General features: G+C 30.9%; 1 protein-coding gene across 3 annotated transcripts in view; it reads right to left on the bottom strand.

The window, feature by feature from the left end:
* LOC134706565 (polycomb group protein Psc-like) overlaps nt 1–11,817 on the bottom strand; it is a 36,416-nt gene extending 24,599 nt beyond the window's left edge. The window contains exon 1 of one of the 3 annotated variants that reach the window (XM_063565602.1): nt 11,657–11,817. The gene's annotated coding sequence lies outside the window, so the exon portion shown is untranslated. Of the gene's footprint in view, nt 1–10,355; nt 10,566–11,027; nt 11,244–11,656 lie in introns of those variants that run through there. The other 2 variants (XM_063565604.1, XM_063565603.1) reach the window with 2 other exon arrangements.
* Nucleotides 11,818–12,097: the final 280 nt, after the last annotated feature.

Consider the following 12,097-nt stretch of genomic DNA (forward strand, 5'->3'; position numbering starts at 1 on the left):
AGGTCAAGGTTAGTCATTATAGGTCACGTTACAAACCCAAAAGATAAAAATGATATTGTAAAAATGGAGATAATATATTTTAAACCACGATCCGCTATAAAAAGTATTTTTGAAAGACTGTAGTCAAGTGAATAAATTACAAATAAAGTATCAATATAGAAATGAGAAGAGAGTAAAATCTAGTATGACTCTCTAACAATACTATAAAAATCCTTGATTCTCCTGACTTGTACAAATTAAATGTGAGTATACACATTTCAACTGTATCAAATAAATAACAAATCAGTTAATGCATTAATGCACTTTTCACTATAAACCAAACTACGAGATGAAAAATACTTATACTAATTTTCCTTGTTACCATTTTTCCACGTCCGTTATTTATTCACGATTTTATGAATGACTGTGTTTTTGTAGCTCTATTTTCCATAACAGAAATAAATAAGAAAGGTGATTTCAGAAAATATTTGAACATCTATTAAAGTAATACACAAATTTAATTTAATTTAAAGTTTACTGATTTATATTACTATTTCCAGTGCATTGCATCATTATGTATTTATTGTTTTATCTATAAGCTGTTTCAGTCAATCAAATAATATCTATTTCCTAGTTTCACAGTCAATAAACTATATATATGTTATGTCAATATAAATCACAATAATCATTATTTACATCTTCTTTTATCCAATAACAGTCAACGTGTAGCTTCGTGTACAAAATAGAAGATAGCACACTGTACTGAGTGTTCTTTCTTTGTAAAATAAGATAGTGTTGGTAATTGGTGAATTATACATCGCACTTCTGATGTACATTAACATTACCAGTGATGTAATCAAGGGAAATAGAAATGGCATCTGTATGCGCATCTGGTGAAGATGTATTTCAATAAAGGAATACATTTCATTTTATCGTGTGTAACATATCGCCTTCAATCCGCTTCTCTAATTGATTTTATACGTAGTCAAATCGTAAAACATCACTTCTATTCAGTGTGGTTATTGATCCTTTCCTTTATAATTCTGGGGAAGAGATTAGAAGGACAATATGATTGATTGGCCCTCACATTCCTACGGATTATAGGCAGTGCAATGATAACGACAAAAACGGGTAGTGCACTCACCGAACGTTGTTACCTGAACGATATCACACTATACAAAATCTAACAATCTTGTAACACATAAGACGTAATACGATATCCAGCTACTGACGTAAATGTTTGTATTATTAGTTCCGCACCATATACACACCGCATTATATGCGGAACTTCAGATAATATGGTGAGAACAATACAAAAGTATGGATGTCGTTCCTTGATAATATACGGTCCAACTTAAGATGTTACTTTGCTTCAACTAATCAATAATTACTTCTTGTATATAAGGTAACATAAGAGTCCAAACCGGTCGTGCAAGGGCTGTATAGCCAGTCAAGGTCGTTAAAAACTTCCATTTGTTGTACACCGGGAGCTTGGCTAATATATATGCTAGCAACAATTAATGTATACATCTGCGACATACACAATTTCTTCGTAAAGACTGAATATTTTCATAAATTATGTAAAGCTTTTATTTACGTGCTGTACTCACTTTGATTTTCCTATACAAAGTCTATAAACGAAAATGGCGAATTGAACTGAATTTCATGTAAAATGGTCAAAACATTTAAAGTACCGCAAAATGTGTTTTTTTCTAAAAGCTAATCATAGAAAAGTAACAATTAAAAAGTTTTAAAAATTTATTAATAAAATTATAAGTAACAGCTGGAACCAATAGATATGTTCTGGTCTCAGGTTTACGATCAATGTGACATCTTATTTGACCAGAGATTAATTCTGTATAATATAGTGTCTTTAAAAACTTCACAACCCTGTGTCTCGCCTGCGATTGCTGCCAGTGCATGTAAAAGAGTAACGATTACCAACATAGATTCCATTATCAGCAAAATCAAGGAGGCTGTTCTTGGAAAAATAGAGAGAAAATTTTAAAAAAAAAGTATGACAAAAATACCGAACGCCAAGGTATTTTTTTTTATACAAAACGATGTGTATAAAATTCGCCATTTAACTTATGCAGGGAAGACTAACATTCATTTTTTCGTATTATTTTTCTTTCCACACATGCATCAACTTATTATATATTTTTAATTTAATTTAAAAAAAAATTATATTAGTTTTCACCTCTTCAATGTCTTCTACTAGATCAAAATATGTATTAAAAAAAACCTCGTCGTTCCCTCAATAAATTACTAAAAACGATGAAATTCTGACTTCATCTTAAAAGTTTCTGTATACCTTCACTCTGTGCGTTCAAGGGTGATCAACTAAAACATATAATTGGTACGAGGAACAGTTACAACAACTAAACCAAATGCAAATGTCCATTTTAATATTACATTTAAGATAGATCACTGAACGGTATATAGTAATTGTTATATTATACAAAGGAGAAGACTTCATAAATTGGTGAATATTATGTCCGATCCTATATTTGTATCTTTGAGTAAATACAATTTTAATTCTGAGCACATTTTTTTTTACAGTTACCGTTATAACTTAACAACTATACTTTACAAATATTTCCCAGTGTTATTAATATTATTATTATATATATTTGGGGCGAGACTCGTAAATAATTAGTTGCATGCTACAGTTCAACACTAAATTATAACATCAGGTAGTTTATCAACTTAAAATAGTTTTGTTCATATATTTACAAAAGTATTTAAGGGGGGGGGCAACCTGATTAAACATAAAAAGAACGGAGCATTTTAATGTGAAATGCTTATTCAATATTATACAGATGCTTTAAAATACCAACTAACATCATTCTTTGTTAAATGCACTAAAATGCAAAATAAACCGAAGTATGTGAAACGACCAAAATGCATATAGTTTAGGATCAGCGGTTACTTTGAGAGGTAAGCTACTCATTAGACGGATCTTTTTACGAACATACATCATAGTAACTTATTGATTTAGAACTTCACTCGGTCCATGGGCAAATATCACAGTCAACGAAGCATGAAAAGTAAGTCAAGATGGCCTACTTTTGTAAGAATGCATTGTTACATTCCCATATCCTTTCAAGTGAATAAATACAACAAATAGTAGCTGATAACTGGCATCGGACGTAGGCAAAGGTGGTTTACCGAAGTTCAAATCTCGTAAATAGAAAATGTAAATCGTATTAGTCAATGAACATGTTGATCCAATTCGATACACAACACGTTTTAATGTCAGCCAATAACGAATACAAAAGTAGCATACATGTTTTGTATATGCATAAATGGATATAAGCGACTGCAATCGTACCATGCACATGCAGATAAGACACACGAGTGTACGCCACAAAGTATCTGCATGACAACTAATATGCTCGGCATACATTTCGTCAATAAAAGGTTACCAGCCATTTCTGGATTGATAGAAAGAGGCTACTGTTTTGATTTTTATAAATCTAAATATAAATAATGAGAAACATAAAAACTATATCTAAATCAAAATTGAAATTATGTGAACGATACCGAAACCAGATTCATGTAACTAAAACAAGATACCCTTGAATCCAGCAATCCTACACAAGGTTTCGTTTCATTGCGTGCTTTCCATTTATAATTGCTTTATGAAATTATCATTATTGTTCTGCCGTTCTGCCAATGACATGGAGTGCATTTGTTACTTATCTAAACAATACAAATAATCGTTGAAGCAATTTGTACTTTTTGTGTCAACGTTGACTTACAGTGTGATGACCGGTGAATCGAGATCAATAGAAAAGTCACTCTTGTTGTGATTAAGGTTAAACGTCAATAGTTTGATCATTTATACTAAATACAAGTTATTTTGAAACCACAAGTATTTGCGTAAATCTTAAGTTGTCTGTTCAAATTAAATCTATATATAACATCCAAACGCATTTCGTCTTACTTTTCATTATACATGTATATTGAGAAAAATTTATCATGATATTTTAAGATATTTGAATCTCTGCTTCATCATAATTGCTTATTGTTTGTGAAACCTAATACATTGCATGACAATCTATTTGTGAAGATCTTATACATTGCATGATCATTTTTCCCCATTCATACATGTATCGTGTTTTCGTGATGGCCCTTGAACGATTATTCTTTTAAATCGTATTTGTTTTTTATATATATATTCAAAAGAATGTATAAGTCGCATTATTGTAACTTTAATTTTGCTTATAGTGACTTAATTTCATATTTTAATGGGGTATCCAGTATAGAAAAATAAATCAGTACGGTTATATTTTCCCCCGCTAATGTGACATTGCACCAATTTCTTACAAAACCTTTTTCATATATGCACTTTTCCTATTTGTTAAATCAATAGGCAAATACCAAAAACATAGTTCATGTATTTCAATGTATTGTTATTTCTTGTGAATTTGAAATCTCGTGAAACGTTAAAAATATGTAACAGTTAAATGGGACGGTTAGATACTTTTGCATTACCAAAAATTCATATTCAAACTTTAAGTTATGTATGTGTACTATCTAAGTATAGAATGATTAACCACTGATCGTTATATATATAATCGTTTAATAAAAGTTTCGTTTAATAAAAGTTTCAAGACCCTCCTAACAATTAATTTTTCTTAAAATCTATTATGTTATGGTGTGAACTATAAAATAAGTAATTGAAACTGTCTTCATTTCTTACAATACTACATTCGACGAAGTTACGGCCCTGGACGTTGAATACATAAATTTTCGAATTCGATAAGGTATCTCCGGTGTATATCATCTGACGATACCTTTTTTCCTTTCGACAGCGACAAAAAGGGGTGCAATTATTCGTCAGCGACAACTGATTCGGACCTCTAACCGACTTGTATATTTTCCCAAATAATACATTTTCACGACATCGTGATTGATAACTAGGGAATATTGCATAATAAATAAATTCATCTTAACAGTGAAATATTTACTCTAGGGCAGTCCGCGTGCTGCTGTTTTTTTATATCATGACCACTTATAAAAAAGATTTGGTATGATTGCCAATGAGACAACTATCCACAAAAAAAAAAACATAACGACACACATTTTAGTTCATTGGTTGTATATTGCTGGCATAGTGCCTTTATATGTCGTCCAACAGTCCGTTTAAGGCAAAGGATTTTGTATTCGATGCATATTTGAATACACCCACTATGCAGTGATTTATTTGCATGCTGTGTTATTTGAATTATAGTTGTACAGGTCTGTTCTACATAAGTCAAATCGAAAATAACTGTTTTCTTTTTCCTTTTTTACTTATTAGACTTAATCATATTATAAGAATCTGTCTATTAGATACCTACAAAGATATCAACTAAAGACCTCGTTGGGAAGTCAAAAATTGAATTTAGCTCTTAGATACTTACAAACAAAAAACAAGCACAAATTAAATTTTTGACAATTGTTTGGTGACAGGAAAACGCATAAGGTTTGATAACATAAGTGTACAAGTGGTTATATTATATACATGTATATACAATAATGTATTGGTGACAAAGAGAAACCTACTATATACAACCCAAATATAATGCTTCGCCGAGCGCAGCTTAAAACGACCGCAGAGGTCGAACCATGAACAGTTCGGGCAAGTTTGGACACACTGTTTTAGATTGATACTATGTGAATTTGGATTGTGGACAATTTTTTACATAACATAGGTCACGTTTCTGACACAATCATAAATTGGTCAAAGATATAAAAAAAATCTTTTGCACATTACTGTGCAGTTGAAGATTCTCTTGGTACTTTTCAAAATGTTTTTTTTTTTTTTTATATATAAATATGAACCCTTTAAAACAAATGGAAAAAAAAAACCAAAAAAAAACAACCTCAACTTTTAATAACCTCCCCTTGGAGCAATTACCTCAAACTGAATCTAAACTATCCTTTGTAGTATGGCACCTTGCAGTTCAATTTTAGAGAGGTCCATAAACTTAAACACAAGTGTCTGGAAACTAGAAAAAAATGCTTGTTTTGGCCCGTTATTTGTCCCATATTCCTGCATGTTTAGGGCAAATATATCCCAAACTCAATCCCGGTCTTCCATTTGTGATAAGCAATCTTATTATACAATGTCAGAGAAATCCATTTACTAAAACTAAATGTATTGTCCGGAAGCAAAAAGTCTTAGGATGATGACGTAGACGACGGCGCAGACGACGACATCATAGCATTATACGAACACCAAAGAGTGGCATGAGTATAGGGTCTGTCGATTGTAATTTTGTATTGTCATAACAGTTGTCAGACGCAGTTGTCTAGAATACGTTTAATTAATACGATAAATCTGAATTTTGAACAGGAAATATCATATAATTTGTACTTAATTAATGCATTAGAGAAAATAATTTTCCATCATCTACAAGCAGGTACAACAAATAGGCCCATGTCCTCAGCATATCTGTATTCATTCTGAATTCTGAACTCTGCTATTCGAAGATTTTCCCTTTGACAATAATATACTTGTGCAAGCGTATACTTTTTTTAAAACCTGCATGTTCAGGACTTTGAATATAATTTTGCGCCAGTTGTTATTGGCTTTGAGCTAGGTGTCTGTTACTGCGAGTATTCATGTTTTCTCAGATCTGTGTCTTTTGGTTGTTGGGATGTACAAGTACCCATGCCACGTCCAATGCGATAGGTGTATTCCTATAGTTGTATCCATCTGATGAGTTTAGCCTTTCCAACTGATTTTTTTTTTTACTGTGGTCTTTCATTAAAAAAAAAAAGATAGTGATACTACGAGGTTATCGGAAACAAAGTCGAGACACTGACAACGTACGCGTTATGACATTAAAATAAAAAGACAGTCGAAAGGTCAATCGAGTTTATAAAATAGTGAACATCATATATTTTATAAAAACTATCTTTTAAAAGTTTATAACTACATTTCATAGATGTTTCAAGTAAGAATTCTCTTCTTTTGATTGACATACAGGTAGCACTGCTGTTGTACTTTTTGTGATGTTTATTTGCCGAGAAAACGCAACAGCTATATATATGACAGCAAAAACGAGATTTCAATAAAAACGCAGGAATATATAAATAGCTCGAGTTTACTCGTATAATTTCATATTTAAGAACGTGAAAATGTAATGATAAGAATCGAAGTCGTCTTTTTGAAACATAGAGTGGTAAAAGTGTTAAAAGTATATATATGAGGGTTAACGTCAATGAAACAGCGACAAAATGTGATCAAAACGAAATTTCTTAAGGTCGTTCAACATGTAGTCGTGGGTTCCTAGTGTAAGAAGCGGAAAGATACAACGGAAACAATTAACTAAACAACTATTCAAAGAAAGATATAGATATAACAACAGCATTCATAGAACAAAAACTATACCGAATAGACGAATGGACAAACAACAAACCACTACACACAACAAACAAAAGTTGAGCAATCCGAACCACAACAATTAAATATTTGTGTAAATAGCTCCGAGTCAGCAAGTTCTGCATGAATTATAATATCAGTATAGATTTCTACAGAAAAACAACAGAGACATCGGCAATCCTTACAAGATTTCTATATACCCAGGGAATACCAAAAACACTGATTAATCTGTAAAACCATAACGTCTTGCTAAATACAAAGTGCATAGCATTAACAAAAAGTTTGAAAAGATGTGTATCTAATTGATGACATGTCACTTTGCACACTCTTATGTTTTAAAGAAGGAAATGACTTGCAAGAAATTTAATACTTTTAATATACAAAATCAAAACCTTGTTTGTTAAAAATTAAACTAATAGTGTCTTGATACTTTTAATTTTTTTCAGGTTAGTTCAAATTCAATGTAATCCAAAACGTCTATAATCATAATACCCTAACTAAGACACATGTAATAATTATTTTAGATACCCCTTGGTGCAGTGAAATACAATTTACTTATGCGTTATTGTTAAGAGCGATTTGTGGGGTATATACAGTACATGATGATGTAAAATGAGGCGCGAAGTACATTAAAGTAAAATATGCAATCAATAAACCAGCAGGCATTGTGCTTATGAATTAACCAACGTACTCATTTCAGGAAACTTTCCCAAATCCAGTTGGTTTCTTTTCAAAATTTATATAAAAAGACTGTTTTCATATATATCTCGCTAAGAAGTTATTGTTAAATACTTTACTAATTTACACCTATCGCGTAAAGCCTTGTGAAGGTCGTTAAGTGAAAAAATATAAAACGTTGAAGAAAACGGGGTTTTTTCTACTGTAAACTGAATCTTTAAGTGGAGTAGACCAACCAGATGACTCTACTTAATAAAATGTCTTGGATTCCAAACAAATTCTGAGCGAGATGACAAATTTACGATATCTCTAGTTAATGTATAAAGTAAAATCACAAAAATACTGAACTCAGAGGAAAATATATACGGAAAGTCCATAATCACATGGCAAAATCAAATAACAAAACGCATAAAAAACGAATAGACAAGAACTGTCATATTCCTGACTTGGTACAGGCATTCTCAAATATAGAAAATGGTGGATTAAACCTGGTTCTATAGCGCTAACCCTCTCTCTTTAATAACAGTCTCATCAAATTCCGTTATATTTACATGATACATATACAAACGTTCACTTTTTTTTCCGTCTTGTAACACTTTTTCTTTCGGAATTATACCATTATTGCTACTATCGTGATATGTGTTCAATGTTATGTATGGTTTATTTCAGCATGGTAAAATAAATTATAAAAAATTAAAAAAAATTGTAGTTGTAATTAATCTGATGTATAAAACACCTTCCATTTTACACAAAATGTCTATCACATCCATGTACGGGTTAAAGGCTAGTATGGTACATTGTTATATTTTACGCTATATTAACGAACGTGATCTCCACTTCACAACGGCACTGAAAGGCATGTTTTTTTTGTGTACCGTTTTAATTTTGAACCGGTTGATAAAATTAAAAGACGCATATGACAATTATAAATGTTTTAATTCTTTTTTTAATAATTAAACATGTCCATTTTCATAAATGCAGACATTCAAAATGCGAGACTCAACTTTTGACTTATATATATTTTGATGATTCAGCATATAAAACAATTGCAATTCGACTTCGGAACACCAACGTTAAACCGGTTTGTCGTCGTTTTATCTCAATTTCATAATACAAATTCCACTGAAGTCAAACGTGTTGTGTATTTAGATGTCGATGCGAACATTCCTTGTTTGTACAGGTTAAAAGACGTCATCATAGTTTCGGAAATAATGACAATCCAATTAATTCAAGATAATTCTTCTAATCAGCACTTAAGGAACTTTAACATATATGTGTTTTTACATTTCATCTGATATTATAGCAATTTGTTAACATGCTTGTAGTATGCTTTTGCATGAACACAACCTTCTCCATCCATCGAATCTCATCCAATTGATTTCCGGATTCACATGAACAAGTTTTATTTGTCTACAGCTAACGTCACTTTCCATTAACGTGTGTCATTTACTTTTTAAGTCATTTACATTGATGAGTTATTTAGCCATGTAATTCTCAATACAAAAATTGTAATATTATCATTATAAAGGTTTGCAAGAAAAATATATTGGCTAGAGAATTGTTATTTAGCACGGAGAATTTTCAGTGAATAACCAAAATTATCAACTTATTTTATGCAAATTATCATGGTTTGGTATTTTCATCCGCTTTAATTTAAAATTGTAGCTTTAACAGAAAGAACAAATTAATTACAAGAAATGACTTAATTAAACTCAAGTAAGGGTTCTATATAAATTTCATATCGTTTTTGTAGTAGTGTCGTTTTGGGAAACTTCTTCATAATTACTTATTCATTCTCTCATAAACACTGAAAATTTAGGGAAAACCATTTCCAATAATCATCTCAGTATTTTACTGTCGTTAAAAAAATTACAAAGTTTTCCAATCAATTTGGAAAATTTGTATTATTAACGTATTCAAACAAAACGAAATTAATGCATTCGCCTGTACGTCATTTATTTCATGAACTCTTGAATTCAAAACTAAATATAGCACTTCTTTAGTTGTGACATTTTGCTTATTCCCAGATGAATTCGTACAAATAGCTTAAAACTATTAAAGCTGTATTAACGTTTCGTCCTTATAATAAAACATCAACATCCACGTCACTGGATAAAATTAATTTGACTATAAATACGATAAAGCTTCAGCGTGCACGCATGTTTTTGGAATACATAAATATAATCTTGTTTAACGTCATGCACTTGTAGTTCCGTATCATAAATCATAACAAGTATGACAAATACCAAAAAAGATATATTGTATGATTTCCCTGTAACATTTAGACATCACATGCAAAACTACACTTAAAAATACCCACGCGTATTTCATCTGATGACGGAAATGTGTAAGTTCTCTATGGATACAGAAAATAACAGCAGCATCTCTGTAAGAAAAGTTCCTGTATTGCCAGAAAATCAATAACTTCTCTCTTGCAACAACGAACTAAAGTTTGATCAATCTAATAGCCTTCTGTCTACGTGCTGCAAGAGGGAATTTACAAATGTGTTTTCCTATATTCTGTAAAATGATCGCCTGATAAAAGTACACACATTTCCTTTCTGTATTTCTATAAGTTTAAGTGCGCTATGCATAATTTAATCCTTTGTAGATACAAATCAGCATTTTGCAGTTCATTTCACAAACATTTATATTTTACTGGTCAACTTATTTTTGATGCATTTTTTATTAAAAATGTCCTGGGTAATCATCATTTAAGTTAGCATGTTTTATAAACGTCATACGTAATTATCTAATAATTCATACTTATTTTTTTCAGTTCTAAATATTCTTACATTTTAAAATTATTTGGTTGATAATGTAAAGTACAAAATTACTTTTAAAATAAGAAACTAAATTCTCATTAATAAAACTTTATACAGCTACTATATGCTTTTCTACAAATGTGAATAAATAAATGACAAGGGGATTTTTAATTAATCCTCTGTGATTTATTACAATTATTCTTCTTTAATCCGATATTTTCTACTACCTTGATCACATGACAGTTTTTGATTGATGAACACTGCGTGTGGTGATCAGACAATTTTATCTCTGTTCGTTCTGAATGATCCCACACACATAAAATCTATCTTCCTGTGTGAGATTCACACGTATATTGTGCAGTCCTTGAAATAGTTTTATCAATAGCCTTCACATTTGGTGCAAATTACAAAGTAAAATGCATTATCAATGCATCACCAAAATGTTTGCAACAATGTCGGTAAATAGCTCGCCGCGTGAAACATATCGTCTGCTTCTAGTGGGCGGAGCTACCTAGTGGCAGAGTGCCAGTACATTTACATATAGCTGATAAATTAATTAAAATTTATATACTTTAACAATTTATTCATTTACCTTTAATCGAAATTATAACGGATAAATATTATATAAAATAATACTTAGAAAAGCGCAGTATTTCATTCATCAGAATATATTATATTTCAACATATTGGACTTAATAATACAGACGAAAATTACACATGGCGGCCATGTTGTTGTGGTTTTCATCCTCTGAGTTAACCCATTAAATTCGTAATATTATAAAAACAACCGATTTTTTGCATGATTCGCAGGGAAACTGTTAACGACATTTAAAAGTTAAAATTTTAGTGTACTCACCAGAAAAGAAATACTAAAAAATCTCACAGTGTCATCAAAATACTGTTATTTTCAGATGTATTATTCGTACGTCGTCCTGTATTGCCTTCAGCTGTTGTCACGTGATCGTCAGTAATTTATAAAGCTTCAACTCGATAAGAATAGAACTATGTGTACAAATAATTTTTGTAACGCATGTTAAAGCATTATTATTCTTGTCATTCGAGCGTGATTTAAACATATTAACAAGAATGCATGCTGTGTTATTGTATTATAGTATTTCAAACAGATTGAAAAGTATCGCATTGCTTCAAACGTGATCTCAAAATCGAAAATCAAATTATCCACGATATATATTGCTCGTTTAAAAATTCATAATTGGTCTATAGAGTCATGCAAACCTGTTTTCAAAGAGCTTTGTGATTGATTTTCTTCCCTACGATAAATTTTAAATCATTTTCT

The sequence above is a fragment of the Mytilus trossulus genome, chromosome 2 (assembly GCF_036588685.1).
Source record: "Mytilus trossulus isolate FHL-02 chromosome 2, PNRI_Mtr1.1.1.hap1, whole genome shotgun sequence".
Classification (NCBI taxonomy): Eukaryota; Metazoa; Mollusca; class Bivalvia; order Mytilida; family Mytilidae; genus Mytilus; species Mytilus trossulus.